Source organism: Cupressus sempervirens, chromosome 10 (assembly GCF_028749045.1).
Source record: "Cupressus sempervirens isolate cs-2001-9-10 chromosome 10, ASM2874904v1, whole genome shotgun sequence".
NCBI lineage: Eukaryota > Viridiplantae > Streptophyta > Pinopsida > Cupressales > Cupressaceae > Cupressus > Cupressus sempervirens.
Window position 1 is genome coordinate 919,797,017 of NC_143127.1, and position 18,375 is coordinate 919,815,391.

Sequence of the window (18,375 nt, forward strand, 5' to 3'; positions counted from 1 at the left end):
TACAAGGAGTAGCAATAAAGGGTTGGGGTAACGAGATTTGAATCAAGTCTCAAGGAGATCAATGAATATAAGAGAAACAACTATGTTGGTGTTGATGAGAATAATAAGAGCTTAATGTGTAACATAACAACGCTCACTAATGTGATGAGGAGAAGAGAGTTTCCTATATATAGAGGATATTTCCTTGCAAAATCACAACCCTTACACAAGAAGGTGCTCATATCTCTTAGTTTCACAGTGGGGAATTTTCCCTTCAAATCATTTTCTCTGCTTTGATCTATCAAAATAAGGTCTAGTAAATCAAAGCAGAGCAAGAGAAATAATTTTAGATGTCCCTTATCTTGAAAATTACAAAATTGTTTGAAGATTTTTTTATTAAAGAGTGTACTGGATAAGCTAAAGTTAGAACAAATTTACTCTCAAACATATTGTATGAAATAGTGTACACTAATAGTGCCTCTCCCATTTGATTTATGTAAGTCATCCTAATGGACTCAACCTTGATGATCTTGCTTCATAAGTGATCATGATTGGGACCCATAAGTGGTCTACACCCTTGGGGTAACTTGATTATTATTGGATTAGCTAGTTGATTATGCTTATGCCTGATTTATGAGATTACGATGATATCTAGTGGTTTTATATTCAAATATAATTTTTTTTTTATGGATATATGATGGACTTTATTGGATTATGGTTGATGTATTTGTTCTATAGATATTTACCTTGTTCATTTTAGTAATTTATGCAGAATGGGTTATTTAAATGAAATTAGTTAGATGCTTTAATTATACGATTTCACAGAATTGTTTCTTCAGCTATTATGTATTGTCCATCTACACAATACATTTGATTGTGTTCATTTATTATGTAGGACTTATATCCCTGATAGTGACACATGGAATTAGTGATCATACATTTCATAGAGTCAATATCATCCTTCTATGGGTTATGTATCCTTATTATGTTATTTTAACCCTCTATTAATTGGTAAATCTAAATTCATTATCGGATTCATAATGCAATATATGCTTAGACCCATGAATGTATCTATGCATTTAGGGTTCCACAGTGGTCGTAGAAAAAATTAAATTAAATGTTGTTTAATGGGTTAGAAGGATTTTATGTAGTGCCTCTCATGTTTGTAGTCTATACTTTTTCTATTTTGATTCGAGAGATATTTGATACTCTTACTTATGTACTTTGGGATGACTTGAGGGTCGAATGTTATACATTCATTCAGTACCATAGATGCTTTACTACTATGCTATTTAGTTTATCATATTTGCATGTTGATGCCATTTTGAGATGACAATAGATCTATGATGATATTTGATTATCTGGTATTTGAGCATATTCTTTGATTTTGTTATGTGATGGATTTTATGCTATGGTTATTTACTTCATTCTTGTCTCTTTATGCTTTATGCGAACATGAGTGGTGTAAATGGATTAATTAGGTATTAAATGTATTAATGTTTTAGCTATGATATTATATGCAATTGCACTTGATCATTTGTGTCAGTGTGCAAGAATTATATCCCTGGTAGTGGCACACGAAGTTAGTGATTCAGCTATTCATATTTTACCAATTTCGTCCCTATATGGTCAATGTATCATTATTTTAATTATTTAAATTAAAACCTTTCAGTGATTATTAAATCTGAACTCATCTGCATTATGTGATTAGACCAATAAGTGTGTTTGTGCATTTAGAGGTTCACATTGTCATGAAAGTTTTAAAGTGATTTTCTATGATTTTGAGTTTTCAGGCTTTACATCTTCTCAAATTTAATTTCTGGCAGCTTTTCCTTAGGTGATTTTCCATTACGAGGAATAATATGTCTTCGTTTGGATTGATTTAGAGTCTAGCTAGTCTAATTGGCTTTTTGCCCTAATTGACTATTCACTCGAAAAGTGAATAAGTTTGGAAAGAGAAATTTAATTCTTCACTTTTTCTATTTTGGAATTAAAAAATTTGGAGAGCTTTTCTAAAGTCCTCTTTTGAAGGATTTGAATTTTGTTCGTTTTGGGAGCTGTGAGTGTGGAATTTTTTCAAGATGAATCTCATTGGATCTGGCAAAGGGAGACCTTGCTTTGCCATCACTTTCAGTAGTTTCGGTGGATTATTTATTTTATCAACCTAATTTCAGTTTTCCCCCTTTTTCTATCAAGTAGGGCTTTCCATTTTTCTTGTTTCTGCTTCATTTCAGCTTCTATTTCGTGTAGCAGTTTGTTAGGAGGTTGAGAACTAGTGTTCCCCTCCATTTCTATTTGTTGGTTTTGTTCGGTTGGTCAGGTATGAACATTTTACCTATTTTTGGGATGGGGGTTGGGGTTTCACACCATGGGCATTTTTGCATATGGTGTCCGAACTCAAATGTTATTGGATTTTTGGGTTTTTTGCACCCAAAGGCCAAATGGGTTTTAATTTTGAATTTTTTCAATTTTTGGGGTTTTTACCTCATTTTGTGTGTCGTCCTATTGAGGTTTTTTCTCTTCAACAAGATTCTTCTTCAGCACTGCTTGAACCTCTAGCTCCTTCATCATGCCTCCAGGTGCACTTGTCGAGGATTCTAAATAGGACATCCATCTCCTCCTTCATGACAATGTTAGCACACCTGCATTGGGGATTCCCTTTCATGATCCTCATGTTTTCTACTTTGAGCATTAGTTAGGCCCTCCATTGGTTCATTCATTTCTACAAGGGGCTCCATCATTCTGGGGGGGCTTTGGTGTCTCTGCTCTCTCTGATGGGGGGGTTGGTTGTACTTATGGTTTTGAGAGAGTCTATTGAGTCATTTCCTTTCTTTCCTTTTTTTTTTAATCTCTTTTTAAAGAGGAGTTTTTCCCATTGGGTTTTCTCCTTTGTCTTCGGTTTACAGAGATTTCCTTGTGTTGGGTACCTGATCAGGCCTTGTTGTCGGGACCCATTTTCCTACTTTCATAGCTTTACTAGGTTAGCTTACCTCTTGAGCTTCACTTGAGGGGGGGTGTTAGAGTAGCTATTTATTTACGCTTATTAATTAAATCATGTTGATTTAATTAATTAAGTCATCTATTACTCTAGTCTACTTAAGCTTACTCTTAGGTGCATATAATTAATTTTTATATTAATTATAATGCACAAACTTAGTTTTCTTTTCCTTTAGGGCTTCATTCACCTTTAAGGTTGAACTTTTGTACTTTTTGTTTTCATAACTTGGAATACAATTTTGCTCTCACACCGTTGAGATTTTTCAAGCTCTTCTTTTTCCTTTTCTGGTTTCTCTTTAGTACAAGTTATTTGCATGTAGGTGTTCTTGGTGATCTGTGAAGTTGGTTTTCACAACTTCTACATGTTGCACATCTTCATGCAAAAACATGTCAGCTTGTGGTCCTCGCGTAGGAAATAGAGGGTGTCTCCACTAATTTTCTGGGATTGATTTTTGGTGATTCGAGTACCCTTTGGGTTTACTTAAAATACCATGCTCTAATAGATCTTAGATTCTTTGTATTGTTGTCATTTTGGATTTTAGTTTCTAGTTGTGTGTGTGTGTGTCAGTTCAAGTAGTGGCATTTGGAGATTTGTTGGTTGCCTGGATGGTAGTGAAGTCTTCTATTGCAATCTATATGATCAATGTATGATGTTGTCATGTGCACTCATACTTGTTCAAATTTTTTTATCTTGGGTTGTTTTCATCCTTGTTCCAAGGATCTCCAAGTGGGGCATTACATTTTAATTATTTGATTTCAACTTCATTTTAGTGTCTATTAATTTGTCATAGTTGAATTCCAATTCAACTAAGATTTCCTTATTCATTTGGGTTAAGGGAGCTAATTAGATTATTTTATTTTAATAATCTAATTTATATGTCACTTTGTAAAAGTGCATATATTGGCTAAAAAGTGAGTTTTTCTTACTTCTTGCTTTTCTATTTCATGGCTTTGGAGGGAATTCCTTGAAACCCTCTTGTGAGAATTTAGTGTTTTTCTCGTTGCGGAAGTTTGGCTTAGAAAATGGTTGTGATATTAGTCTCATGGAATTCATACCATGATTTCTCTACTTTGCTAAAGGTTTCAACTGATTCATCATGGTCTTCATTTATTTCTCCCCATTCTTAGTTTTTCCCAAATGTGTGAGGTAGGATTTTCTAGTTTAATTATGCCTAGACCATTTTAATCCATTCTTTCAATTGCTAAATGTTAGGGAGTGGACTTGGAGAACTATTTTTCCCTTCCATTTTCTTGCAGTTCCACCTCGGATGGATGGGTGTGAGTGATTTAAGTTTTTAGCATTTAGATTTGTAAATTTTCGTACTATTATGCTACTAGATTTCTATGAAGTGTCTAGGTCCAAGATTTTATTTGAAAAGTGTGATGTTGGGTGGATTTACATCAATTAGTTTTAATTTCATTGAATTTTTTGATGTTTAAATTTTGGGCTTTTATTCTTTTCTCATTTTACGTGCCACCCATATTTTGTTGCGGCTTTGGCATTGTCTTCTTGGATTGTAGAAATGGATTATATTACATATATTCGTTGCATGTTATGACTTTACTTAGTGGACATTGGGATTTATGTTGAATTCATACTCCCAGATATAGACCTGTTGAGTGAGCTTTTTATGCTTTTATCATTTGTTGCACTTTTTATATCCAACCCTTGCATTAGTATTATGTGATTATATTCATGAAGTTGGTTATTCCTAGATATAATGATCACATGCACATGTGTATGAAGAGATATTGCAAGACCCAAAATCTCGGATATAGGTTAGTTGAGGGATTGTTCATTTGGGGGTTGGGTTGGGAACTTACATTTTCTTTGGGTATTCATCGTGTGGTGAGCATGGGTACGTAGGGTAGACAATGGAGTGGCTTCTCTCATGTACCATGGTGTATATTTTGACAAGATAGCATGAAGAAGTTCTAACAAGAAATAACTAAATTAATAATTAGGTAATAAAACTTAATGATAAAATAAGAGAACTCATGTACAATTAATTCGATGGTGTGGTCCTATGTGATTAATCTGAGGGTATGGTATGATGCTTTTCTGAGGGATTTTTTCTACACCAGTGTGATGGTTTCTTGAGGGATTCTCTCTAGACTAGTGTGATGGTTTTTTGAGGGATTCATTTTGCACTAGATATAGCTTGTGCTTTCTGATACCGAGTGAATTATACTCTACTTGAGTCCCTACATAGTTATCCTTAGTGGGTCTGATCAATGACCTGATGTACTGCATTGTCTTCATGATCATATGGATGTTGGTTTCTTATTCTTCTTGGCATGTGTGTTAGCCATGGGTGACTATATTATGTGAGTGTGTTCAAGTCATTATCTCCATTAGAACAGTGGGAGTGGGCCTATGAGTACCACATGGTTGGGAGGTGTAGCTACCTATATCACTATTGGGGACCAATGTACATAGATGCTCTATTTCTTGTTTGAGGCTGATGTTAGATGTTCACTTGGTACTTTTTTATATCCAAAGTATGCTTCCTTGTGATTTATGCTTTACTTTGGATGCATTGATATTGTGTTTTAGATGATGCTTAGTATGTTTACTTGTTGCATTACCTTATCATAATGTTAGATATTATTGCTTAGTTGTTGTTTCTTATTACTACTATGGATTAGTGGTGCTATTGGTAGACTATCATGCTAGATGTACTTGTTCATATGGTGTTTATTGATGGTTATTGGTAAGAAAGATTTGTTAAGGTAACACAAATGATCTTGTTGGCGATGGATGAGTGCATCAAGTTGGTGTACAAAAAAGTGCACACCCCAAAAAAAAGAAAAAATCTCAATAACCTGATTGGCTTTATAAGTTGGTATATTTTTTCTGTTGCTTGCATTTGAGGGTATTTTTATACCCTCAAATGAAAGCAACAACATGGAGTGTGAAGGAGAAGGTCAAAACCCGATCGGGTTTGGGAGAAAAAATAGATTTTTTATTGCATTTCATCCATGGCGCTCCACAAATGAGGTAGGTCTTCATTCTATTCATTGTTTATGTATTTTTCTATCAAAATTTGTAATATGGTTTTGTAATTTATAAGTTTTGTAATTATTTTTAATTTTTTTTTAATATAGATGCATCAAGGAATCCAAGAAAATGAGGGAGAGGCAAAATACCACCTCCTACACAATCTGACCCTTCACTTGTCGTGACACAACCACAAAACATTCCACCCATTATGATATAACCACAAAACCCTCCACCCGTAGTGACACAACCACAAAATCCTCTACTCAATGTTCTCATTCAACAACCACAACCTCCTATAAACCCTCCAAGCATACAATTACATCATTTAACTACTGCACAAGAGGACCTCATAAACTGCCTTACACAAAATAGTGCTAACATTACCCAAATGGTCAATAGGTTGTGGGCATCTACACTTTCTCACCACTCAACCCTAGTGAATACACTTGAAAAAATGACCCAAAATGCAAATGAGGTGTCTAGGGAGGTTACAAAATGGGGTAGATGGAGGGATAGGTGTCATGCATTTTATGTCGATAGGTTATCATATTAGCAAGTGAAAGATAAAGACATAAAGAAAGGTACTATATGTTCTCTTTTCACCAATCCTATACCTGAAAACTCCCTATTACACACAACTAAAACTTCTCCTATTTATTGGTGTACTCATACTAGGATGAGATCATGTTTTTGGGATAGGTGGTATATGGTATTTGACCTACCACAATGTCATAATTATGAGGTTCCTGTATATTTTTTGAGAAAGCTATATTGTGAGTTTATCCTTGGCAAGAAGCCAAATTACTTTGACATCCGTGAGTTCTAGGGTAGAGGGAGAGGCTCTGCATAGGATAGACATGGGGCTCATATGGTGGTACCACAACATGAGAGGAGATGCACAACACAAAAAACTATACCTCATGTTGTGCTCCCATCAGTTGTAAAGGAGTCTATTGATTTATAGACTCTTCATGTAGCTACACCATTGAGAAATGTTATCATTGAGCAAGGCTCATAGTTAGGTGGTTTTCCTTCACCTATGGCACCTCGACCATCATTAGATGCACCTTTAGGGTCATCACAACATGTGACAGCTCCATCATCATCACCTATGGCACCTCGGTCATCACAGCCTATGAGAGCTCCATTAGCATCACCTGCACCACTAGTGTCACCTCCACTTGTATCACCTTCACCACTAGTGTCATCTTCACTTGTGTCACCTACACTGCCAATGTCATCCTCCCTTGTGCCACTTGAATCATCATAATGTGCATCATTACAGTCTCCAGGGCCCAATCAACTTTTTTGTTTTAGCTCTTAGCACATATGTGATGGGATGGATATGGAGGCATCTGAGATGGAGTGTCATCTCATCCATGTGTATATTGTGAGCATACTTGTTATTCATATAGAGGTGGGGACTTCACACTCACATATGATTTGATGGTGATGGTCTTTGATGGATAGGAGACATAGGTTTGTTTGTTTGATTTTTGACATGATATTATTTAATCATATTAAAAAAGAATTATAGATCACTCTAGATTGATATGTGAACAATATGTAATGCAAGGTGTAGCAAGTAGTACAAGAACACCACTAAGTACTCATTCTTCTAGAAGTGTGAGACTAGGAATGAGAACACCCAAGGTTAAAAAATTTAAATATTCTTAAAAGTACAATAATACATTGGCTTTAAAATATTGTTTTTTAATTAGTATGACACTAATAACACAAAGTGCCCTAAATGTTGTTTCTTAATTATTTTACAACAAACATATAATCTCTACGAAGTCTTATAAGAAATCCAATAGAATATCCATGTCCAAGTTAAGTAGACAAAGATATCTCATCTAATTAAATCATGTGAAATTGCTAAAACATTGAAACCTTTCCAACTATCGCACTTGTCATTCCTCTTCCATGTCCCATAACTATCATCTCTCTTTCATCCAACCCACTTATAGATCCTCTTCCATTTCCTAGCATCATTTAAACCCCTCTTAAAAATCCTCTTCCATCTCCTACCATCATTGAAACCCTCCCATTCATCAAATCCATCCAATTCCCATCCACATCTCTTGAGCTCCTAGCATTAAACTCGAACCCCATCTAATGAACCTCATGAGTTTTTACATGATATTATTTAATCACGTAAATATCTTAAAATTAAATTTTTCTTTTATTTTATAAAGGACTTTAGACTAATATGTTCAAACAATATGCAATGGAGGGTGTAACAAGAGATACGAGATCACCACATATTATTCATTCTGCTAGAGGTGTGAGGCTAGGAGCAAGAACAGCTGAGGTAAAGTTTTTAAAATATTTTTAAAAGTACAATAATATATTGGATTTGAAATATTGTTTCTTAATTGGTATTCTTAAAAGTAAAATAATACCTTTCCATCTCCTACCATCATTAAAACCCTCCCAAATTCATCAAATCTATCCAATTCCCATCCACATATCTTGCTCCTAGCATACCCGAACTCCATCCAATGAACCTCATGAGTTCATCCTCCATATACCCATCTGCATTGAAGAACCTCCATATTACATAGGGTATCTTGTAGGAGTGTGGAGATCATGAATCTCCAATTTTATTTCTTGACAAGGTGCCAAAAGTTCATTCCCATCTCTCTTTTCCTTCTCGGTCTCTTTGTTTTCAATTTAGGCCTTGTAGTCTTTTTGAGCCCCAATTGTCCCATCTTTCAACTATTCTTCCAATATCATCCTTCAATTCCTTCTCATGTCTTCTTTCCCTCCTATAATTTTCTTCTTGTTATTGTGCCTTCTTTCCATTTACAACATTATCTCATATTTATAACAATGCTCTTTACTATTTTATAGGGCTTGTCAAGGGCTGAAATTTCTCAAATTAATGATGTCATGCTTAATGCCATTAACTTTGGCCTTGAGAGCTATGCAGTATCATAGCTTGCACACCTATCAAGTTTATGATTTGAGTTGAACTCATGATGTGTCTTATTGATTCCTCTTATGTTATATTTATTTCTTCTTTAGGGTACTTCAGATAGCTCGACATCTAGAAGAAAGGGAAGAAAATCATCAAGAACACCAAAACAAAAAAAAGTTGTTAAATACAGGTCAAGTTTATATTTTAAAATTTATTATGAATGAATATATATACATGTACTCAATATTGATAAATACATGTTGACTTTTTTGTTGAATATATGTAGAAACAATTGAGTTCTATAGAGTTGATGAATGCACCTAAGACTGCCGATGTTGAGGCAATGGAAGAGGTAAATTTTCATATTTTCCTTCTCATAAATTTTAGGTTATAGTATGCATTTATTCTATATACATTTAAACAGTTGCATTTACAAATGAGTACATGTTTTTTTTTTCTAGTTTTATAGTAATTATCAACAATTTGTCCTATTAACATGTATTATTTATCTTTTACCTATTAGAACACTCTTTGAGACTTCATGCATATCCTTTCCTATTTCATTTTGTTAGGAGTCTTGAGCATCAAAGATGGGGTCAAACACAACAGAGGCCAGAGGTATGTATGTAGATTCTTAGTTGAAGCCCTCTTGTGATCTTGATTTGGATTCATTGTGTGTGTGATACAAATCCCTAATGCCTACTCTATAATTCTAACATTTTATCACTTACCATACAGGTTGTGCCTCATACCAGCATTGATTCATTAGTGGTTGTGCCTCTGCTAGCATGGGAGATCCAGCTTAGGTTGCAGTATGTTTTTTATTTGTTTACTCTATTTCAAATCCCTAATGCCACTCTATAATGTTATAATTTTATCACTTACCATATAGGTTGTGCCTCATACTAGCACTGATTCATCAATGGTTGTATCTCCTACTAGCATAGGAGATCTAGCTTGATTAGGTTGCAATATATTTTTTTTTTTACTCTATTTGGAATCCCTGATGCCACTCTATAATGCTAACATTTTATCGCTCACCATATAGGTTGTGCCTCATACTAGCACTGATTCATCAGTGGTTATACCTCCTGCTAGCATAGGAGATCTAGCTTATGCTACAATACATTTTTTTTAATACTCTATTTGGAATCTCTAATGCCACTCTATAATTCTAACATTTTATTGTTTACCATATAGGTTGTACCTCATACTAGCATTGATTCATCAATGGTTGTACCTCCTGCTAGCACAAGAGATCTAGCTCAAGTTGTAGTAATTTTTTTGGTTTTTTACTCTATTTGTAATCCCTAATCCCACTTTATAATTTTAACATTTTATTACTTGTCATATAGGTTGTGCCTCACACCAGCACTGATTCATCAGTGGTTGTGCCTTCCATGAGCATTGATTCATCAGTAGTTGTGTCTCCCATCGTCACTCTACCTCATCATTTTGTTAGGAGTCCCATCCATCAACGAAGGAGCCCATTATGATTATCATTCACTCCAACTATGGGACAAAGGGATGAGGTAATGAACAAATCAACTATCCACAATTTAGATCCCAATTTCTAGTTATTTTCACATTACTTACAGATAAGATATTTGATAGTGTAATTTAATTTTTCTTTTGCAGACACCTGGCAAGCCACAAACTGCATCAAAGAGGCTCAATTTTGATGATCCTACACAATCATAGATATTGATAGTGATACACATATGTAGTTGTGGTCATCACATGACATTAAGGGTATGTGTAGGATAATGGTGTGCCAAAAAGTGGCAATTTGAAAAATATGTAGTTCTAAAATGTCTCAAAGCATTTCAAAATTTATTCCAAGTTTTTTCCCGCCCATCCTAATACTAAATGAAAGCAATTAATACCTTTATAAGGCCTACTATATCTTTTGATACCAACCCTATATGGTCAACATTAAAAATGTCTCAGAAATGTGTTTTTGGTCTATTCTCGTGTGTTTTTTACTCAAACATGCAGTTGATGACTTTTTTTCACCAAAATTTGATGAAATGAAAAGGGTTTCTTAAGAATGTTCTTAGATTTTCATAAATGTGAGGTTTGTCAAATTACAAGTTCAGTAAATAATTATTACTTATTTTCTAATGGAGTTACATATAAAGTGTTGATTGACACACTGCTTTAAAACAATCATAACTTTGAAATGGTACAACATTTTTGAAATCCAAAAGATGCATAACATTCTATGATTCTTTTACTATAAGGATATATATATATATGCAAAGTTTTGAATTAGTTAAGGTGGTTAGACACGAGATTTTTTTCAACAATACTGAAATATAAAATTAATTAATTATTATTTATTTAGAATAAAAATACCCAAAAATATTTATCACATCTAGACATGTGTCTACTTCTTCTATCTAGAATATTATTTAAAAATATTATCAATTGATTATGATTAAGGTGGTCAGCTCTACATCTACTTCTTATTTTTGTCCTGAAATTTTTGTACTATTTCATTAAAATTCAAAATTTTGACCAATCAATTTTTATTTTTTTTCAAATAAGGCCTAGTAGTTTAGAAACTAAATTAAATTTTCTAGAGATTCTTTTGTCTCAACTTTTTGATATAAAGTTTATAAAAAGTAAAAAATTGCATGCCAAGTTGACATAACCCTGATTTGCTAATTTTTTATTGTCACTTAAATTTGGTTAACCATGATCCTACACATACCCTTGACATTTATTTGACTTTTGTAATGTATATATTCAAGATTTTTATTGTGCACATTCAACATTTCTATTGTACACATTCAACATTTGTCAAGTATTTGACTATTGTATTGTATATATTTGAGATTTGTATTGTGCACACTCAACATTTCTATTGTACAATTTTGACATTTGTTAGGTATTCAAATTTTGTATTGTATATATCCAATATTTGTATTGTGTACATTAGACATTTCTATTGTACGCATTTGACATTTGTCGAGTATTGAACTTTTGTATTGTACTGATGAGACATAACATATTTCTAACTATATGATTGATATGGCATAATATATTTGTTCATTTTGATATATATTGAACTTGGATTTCCATCCAACTTGTTTAGTGTGTGCATACAAACTTTTATTTTATCTTACTTTCTTGCAATTAATCAAATGCATGGGCATTCTTTATTTTATACCAAAAATGTAACTTGTTTATCAAATTCATTATAACATGTAATCAAACTCATATGTCACTTATTTTGATGTAATAAGACATGAAAAGTAAAAATATCTCATAATTTTTGTATTTGTGTCAAAGATCGTAGCTTGATAGTGCTTAGAGACCCTTAGGGATGCTTCCATTCAGTGTGGTCGATACCGTCGAAGGGACATTGTAGCTGAAATGAGGTTGATCCTAGCCTAAACCTAACCAACTAGAGCTAATAGAGTAGATGATTTGATCCTAGGATAGACGGTTTGAAATATACATAACCTTGCTCACTTGAACTGAGCAACATTGCAACTTGCCAAATCCAAACAAAGTTGAGACTCTAAAATATGAGATAGGTTGTTGTAGGCTTAGATAGCACAATATTGTAGCACCTAACAGCTCATTAATACCTCACATGAGCTCAAAGAAATGCCTGATCAAAGATCACAACCGAATGGTAATTAGAGACCCTTAGGGATGCTTCTGTTCAATGTGGTCGATACCGTCAGATGGATGTTGTGGCTAAAACAAGGTTTTTCCTAGCCTAAACATAACCAATCAGAGATAATAGAGTAGGTGATTTGATCTTAGGACCAACGGTCTGAAATAGACACAACCTTGCTCATTTGAATTGAGCAACATTGCAACTTTTGGCAATAGGCAAGATATGGATGCCAAATCCAAACAAGGTCAAGTCTCTTATAAATGAGATAGGTTATTGTAGGCCTAGATAACACGATCTTGTAGCACCTAATAGTTTATCAATACCTTGTACAAGCTCAAAGAAATGCCTAATCAAAGATCGCAAGCTGATGGTACTTAGAGACCCTTAAGGATGCTTCTATTTAGTGTGATTGATATTGTCAAAGGGACATTGTGGCTGAAACAAGGTTGGTCCTAGCCTAAACCCAACCAACTAGAGCTAATAGAGGAGATAATTCGATCCTAGGACCAATAGTTTGAAATATACACAACCTTGCTCATTTGAACTGAGCAACATTACAACTTTTGGCAACAGGTGAGATACAGATGCCAAATTTAAACAAAATTGAATGTCTAAAAACTAAGATTGGTTGTTGTAGGCCTAGACAATACAATCCTATAGCACTTGGCATTCGTCAATACCTTGTAGGAGCTCAAAGAAATGCCTAATCAAAGATTGCAACCTGTTGGTGCTTCGAGACCATGGTCGATACTATTAGAGGGACATTGTGGCTAAAATAAGGTTGGTCCTAACTTAAACTTGATTAACCAGAGCTAATGGAGCAGCCATGGATTGCTAGGAATGCATTATAAGCTTCAAAATCCTAGTTTCTAAGAAAGCACAAAATGAAGAAAAATGAATGCAATCTATTATTCTAATCTACTATACTGATTCAAATGAATTCCTTGAACATGTGAAAGAAATCCAAGGATTGGATTAAATCAGCTCATCACACAAAACCAAAAAGTTTCTTGGAAAAGTACAGATCAACACTCTAGAAGGCACAAAATATTGCTCCAAAAATTATCTTCTTGATTCCAACCCAAAAATTTAGTGATCTCCAACACATATACACTCATCTAGGTCATTTGGTCATTTTACAACCAACATTTACACTTGGTTATGTATTCTTGACAACTTTTGCAAGAAATTGCAAAAATTCCAAATAATGTCTAAAGACTAGAGATGACAAAAAATGATCAAATCCAACCTTGAGTCTATCTTTGACCAAATGTTGACTATGTTTGACCAACCTAGAATAACCTAGACAAACAAACACTGGGTGATCTTTTGGTCTCCAAATGAGTTCACAAATCTATCAATGCTCTTCTCATGTTTTATATAGGGTGGTTGAGTGGTTATTCATCCTTTAGGACTCCTCTTCAATTCTTTGCAACTTTCTTGCCAAAAGCTTTTCAAGCAACTTTTGAAAGTGCATTTTTTTGCAACTTTTCACCAATTTGGTTAAATGACCTTCCTATCATCTCAAAATTAACCAAAAACCTTACCTATGGTAATCCTAACTCTTCATAGACCCTATTGACCTCATGATAATGTCATCATCATGCCTTGTGCCAATCAAAGGACCATGTTAAGCGTAAAAAAGGGTGTCATAGTGTGATAGCAAGGACATAGTCAAATAACCCCATCCAAGATTTGTATATGTTGTAGAGAAGCCAAATGGCTATCCAAATCTATAATTTATTTTCCTGATGTTTTGGTAAATTTGGAAGAAAAATGCAAGAGGAAAATCATCTAAATCAATATAAGTTGAAGATAATTGAATTGTTTTTAAGGATATCATCAAAACCCACAAAAAAGAGTTCAAGGGACAAATTTATAAGAAATTTATAATAATAATGTACAATATTTACATCTCTTATCAATTCTATATACAAAATCTAGCATCTAAATATGCACATGTGACATCTCTTATTAGATTTTTTATAGAAAATATGACATATAAATATGCACATGTTACATGTCTTTTATATATATACATACATATATATATATATATATATATATATATATATATATATATATATATATATATAATTTGGCATCTAAATATGCACATGTGACATCTTTTATTAGATTTTAATACAAAATTTGGCATCTACATATGCACATCATTGCGAAGTTGCAACATTTTGCTAACATATATACAAAAATTTCAAAATTATTCTACCATATGTAGAATGATTCAGCTATATAGCACACAATCAATCAAGGGAACCTTTTGGATCAGTTCTAACTCTAATTGTATCAAGTATTGTCTTGTGATCAAATTCATGTACTTTTCACAACTTCTTATTAATAGGTCTACCACGATATGGTATCAACTGAATATTTGTTGCAACAATAAGGTTAGAGTAATGAAGAATATGTCTGTGTGTCTCAAAATCCTCAAATAGCCATGTGGTAGAATCTTGATAAGGTACCTACATTTAATTATAAAGACAATTTAAAGTCAAAATTGATACATTATACATGACAATTCGACTTAAAGAGATCTTCATGGTAGGGGACAAAAATATACTACCTTTTAAGCCATGTGCTTGTCACAATGATAGATCCTATTGGGTACTCAATATCCTCACCATCAATGATTGTAGCTATCAGTTTCTTTTTGGGCTCAATACATAGACATAGAAAGTAATTCATTCCTTCTTCATTATTTTCATATGCAATAATTGCATATACATGACCTACATTATATAGAAGGATAATTTAATGAAAAAATTGAAATTAATCTATTTTAACCAAGTTTAAATTGATAACTCAGTACCTAGTTCAACTAGGTCAAATACATGCTCACAATTTGTTGATGCTTCAAACAGGTTGAGTTGTAGTGCTATATGAAGTTGATATGAATCAATTGGATGCAAAGGTCTACAAGAACACACGTCAACCCATTCTTTTGATTTGAATTCATCCCATAAATGATGCATACACGAAGAGAAAAAATATGTAATCCTTCTAGAATGAATAGCTAGTGACACTAAATTTGAACTTCGAAATGAATGCATCTCACTTGATCTTGTAAGTGTGCAACAATCTTGAAATTTTTCAATGTTAGGTTCATGTATCAACCAAAAATATATAGAAACCATAGACTTACCTATATTACCTAATCCCATCATAGAATTGCACCATTAGACAATTATTTTTGCATTTTCTAATATTGTGCCACCTTCGTACTTTAATTCCTCTCTACTAAGGGCTCTTTTCACACATGCTCCAGCACCACCATGCTCTCTCTTTTCATGTCCCACCTCAATGAAATTCTAAAAATGTTGCACTCCACTTGTCACATGCATCCTACTCAACCAATAGAACATCCTTGCATTCTTAAATTGTGTGGTGCAATTGTTTGGCCATATAATGTGTTGATTGTATCTTTCATCTCTTTCCCTCAAATTGTTATATAAAACTCTAAAACATCCTTGCACAGACTTTGATGAATGAGTTTGATCATTGCTGCTATAGAAGTGATACTCTCTTAATACTTTTATGTCATCCTTTGTGCTATCATGTACATGAATAAATGTTATGTGTACAAAAATTAACACTTGTATAGAGGTATAATACATTGGTTGCACTTCATTTTGAGGTTTTAGTGTATAGTTTATAGCGAAGTCAACAATTGACACAATCGTACCCAAGAGAAAAGTGTCCTTACACAACTTGAATTGCTCATCTCACCATCTAGCTCTATGTGTATGACCTATGTAGTCATAAACTATTTTCTCTTGAAACAATTTCATAAAATTAGGTACACATACATCATTTTTTACTAATTCACATCTCTTTAATTATTTTCTATCTTTAACACCATATATAATTGACTTATACTTTCCAAGAGAAACTAGTGTCTTACCAATTTCATCTGTGCTATCTAGATGTAGGCATCTATGCAACTTTTGAAAACTATCACATTGATGGCAAAAATATTTCAAACACATGGTCTTATAATAAATGTACCCATCATCTTGTTTACATAGTACACTTGTAATAAATTCTCTCGATGACTTAGGAGGTAATTGTAGACCACATTCATGCAATATTTTGTTAGTAAGAAAAGTACAACATATATAATGATAAATATCATAATGCATAGAAAACTCAACATGAACCCTACAACAACATGTAGTGTGCTTATGATTTATCTTAACATAGTATGGTTTTGTCATCTCAAAAAACCTTTGGTTGATTTTAGCTTGAGGAAATATTTGAAGAAACATTTCATAAAATTGTGTTTCAAAATCATATCCAAAAAATGTTTTGCATGTGGCTCACTGTTTGTTTTTCCAATTCGTCTTTTGGCAACATCTTTTTGGTTTAGTGAAACCCTTGTTTTGTCACACCAAAAGTTTTCTATTAGTTTTCTTAGTGCATCAATAATAACTTTATCCTAACATAGGAGTCTGCCTTGGAATGACCAACATGAAGTCTCATTAGAATTTTCAATTTTCTCTCACCTCACTAAGGCTTTGACTAATGTTATTCTAATTATCCTTAGTGATTTACCTATTTTTCTTACCATATGAGTTTTTGCCATTTCCTTTCCCATTATGGTTGATGTGAGGACTCATTGACTTTTATTAGGATCTTTAGTACATGTTTTTGAACCAATAGATTGGTATGCATCAAAGAGTTTTCTAACAATGCTTCATTCACTACTATTTTTAGATGTTCTTAACCCCAAAATTCTAATTGTCTCTCTAAATTTTAAATTTTTAACCATTTCAATAACAAGTTGGCATCTTCCACTTTGATTTAAATTTTCAAAATAGTTATTCCAAATCTTTTGAACAATTCTCCTACAATTTCTTTCTGACATTTTATCATGCATTGGCTTCAAAACATTTTCATCAATGTCAATTAGAAACTTTGGTTTTCTATGAATTATTCTAAGAGATGTTGATGTACGTGCATGCTCTATATTTTTATTACTTACATCATGTCTATTCATCATGTCAACTTGAGATGTTGCGTTAGGGGCATGAAGTGATGTAAGTGTATTTGTCATAATCATTTCAATTGGGATATGTTGAACATTTTTTGTTTGTCAAATTAGGTGTGTTTGTGACATCAATATCAGTAGGTTGATTTTCATCACTTACATTGGAGGCATTTGATGGTGTACATTTACGTAATCTCCTCATACGCTCCCTTTTTTTTGCCTTTGTTTCCTCTCATTTTTCAATCATTCCTCTCTTGTTCTTTCCCATGATTGTAGATGCAAATTACCATACAAATAATAACATGAATAAAATAAACAATAAAATACAAACTAAAAAAATTTACATGATTATTTTATGCTAAATCACAAGATACTAATATAAAATAAGATGTTGGTGCATGAAAAATATAAAATTTAGCATGTCCAAGCACAAAAAACCTTACACTTGCATCCCTAGTATAGAAATACATGTGAAACAATAGTAGAATCTAGTGGACCACACTGAAACAACATAATAAGCGTTGACATGTTTTATTTATAGTTTTCAATAACTCGATCAAGTTAATGAGTTCTGACTACATTATCCATATAGACTAATAACTCAATTAGGTCTTGTATTACTACTACACAAAGGTAGATTTCAGGAGGGAGGAAGTGATGGAGAGAATGAGAGAGAGAGGGTGGGGATAGGATAAAGAGAGAGAAGGGGATATGAAGAGGGAGAGGGAATTAGAGAGAGAGAAGGAGGGGGGGAAGGTGGGAGAGAGAAGGTGTGATGGAGAGAGAGAGAGAGAGAGAGAGAGAGAGAGAGAGAGAGAGAGAGAGAGAGA